The sequence below is a fragment of the Hipposideros armiger genome, unplaced genomic scaffold, assembly GCF_001890085.2.
Source record: "Hipposideros armiger isolate ML-2016 unplaced genomic scaffold, ASM189008v1 scaffold_89, whole genome shotgun sequence".
In the NCBI taxonomy this organism is placed as follows: Eukaryota; Metazoa; Chordata; class Mammalia; order Chiroptera; family Hipposideridae; genus Hipposideros; species Hipposideros armiger.
The window spans coordinates 467,958-469,853 of record NW_017731439.1 but is presented as its reverse complement, the minus strand read 5'-3'; positions in this window follow the sequence as shown (position 1 = coordinate 469,853).

Sequence of the window (1,896 nt, the reverse complement as noted above, 5' to 3'; positions counted from 1 at the left end):
CTGAATTATCTTCAGAGAGTAAACTGGCAGAGACAGAAGGGCCCTGGAAGGCAGAAGGAAAAGCAAGAGAGGTCTGTGTTAGAACTGAGGAAGATGAGGACATGAAATGTCCGTTAAATTTAGTAACAAGACTCACTGGTGACCTATCAAGTACCCTCCCAATGGAGTGACGGTGTAAGCTAAGCACAACGTGCAAAGTGAGGTCACAGAGCGAGGCAGGTCCAGAGGGGGCCAGCTCAAGAGCCGGTGGGAAGTGGTGGGTCCGCGGAGGTGGAAGACAAGTGAAAGGCAGGAGGGGCGCTCTGCCTGTGTGGCCTCACAGGTTCGCTCCTCTGTTGAACTGTGGGAACAGAAAGCCTACAGACACGACACACCTAAAGCACTGGCAGAGCCTCGTCTGTACAAGTGAAACAGGGGCCTAAACTCCACGGGAAGTGGGCTTGTTCCAGTTCCTTCCCCTCTCTACCTTCCTGGAGGCCAAAGCAGTCATCTACCCAAAGCCAGCGGAGGACGACCTGGGGCACTACGGTACCAGTGAGTGGCCAAGGTTGGTCAGAGGACAGGATTCCAGGTGGCTCAGGCTGAGGCCCTGGGGCTCTGCGAGGGGGGGCAGCAGCGGAGACTCGATCTCCACCCAGGGGCCCCAATTCCCATCCCCACAGCGTCCCTCCAGCTCTGTGGCCTGCGCCAGGCCAGAATACCCATAATCCACATGAGCCACGGACTGTGTGCAAAAGCAGTCAACCTTGGCAAATGGCCATGCCCTCCCCTGCAGGCGGCAGCCCTTGTCTCACACTGCCACCGACATGTGTCTGTGCTGCCCCCACGCGGCCAACATGGGAAGTGGGAGAGACCCCAGCTGACCAGGGAGGGGTGCCGAGCCCAAGCCCCTTCTCCCACCTCCCTCAGGGACCCAGCCACGCCCACCTGCACCCTGCCATCTCAAGACAGTCCCTGCAGGACCCTCCCAGGCCAGTTTCATTTTCTTCGCCTGAAACCAAAGGGCCTGAAATCAAAGGGTGCAAGGAGGTGGCAGAGGCTTGGGGTTTCCTTCTAGTTCAAAAGATGCTTTATACAGACCCTTCAATGCCTTCAACAGTGATGCAGGCACCAAATAATGTACAAAATAAGACACAAACGTTGCTCTATCTCCAAGTGGAAGTTTTTTTAAAATTACTCTGCACAGCAGAAAGAAAAGGTCCAAAGTCAATCTCTACTAAGTCAATCTCAACATCTGGAAACCTGTTTCTCCTCAAGAAGCATTTTGAGCCAGCCTACCACCTGAGGGCTGGCAAGTACCCAGACCAGAAGCAGGAGACAAAGGAAGGGAGAACCCCTCCCTGGTCCCCATGAGTTAATCAACGGACACCTCAATTCCTCACTTTCTACTAACCTGAAAGTATAACCAGATTCTCCCCAGTTCTCTGAAAAAATGTCAATTCCAGCAGCTCTTTTTGTCTGGTTTTGGTCTTCTAGGTCACGCTTTTTGTACTAGCTTACTTCCATCAGAATTAAGAGAATTAACCTGAATTAACAGAATTAATCTGCCCAATTATGTCTGCAGAACCTTGAAATGAAACATGTTTTTCAATACATTCACACAAAGGCTAAATGCATACCAGAGTTAACGCACAGCCAAGGCCATGTTGACAAAATTGTGATTAGATTACAACACACATGAGCTTGCCTTACATTTAGCAAGTTCAACAAGACACAAAACCAGTCAGCTGAACACACAACAGCTCTCCGCTGATGTGGTTCCAGTAAGTGATGCTGAATTTCAAAAATACATGGCAGGTTTAACAAAGCTAAACTGAAGAGCAACTTAAACATAGCAAATTCTCTGGACATGGTCCACTTTTCATATATATATATATATATATATATATATATATA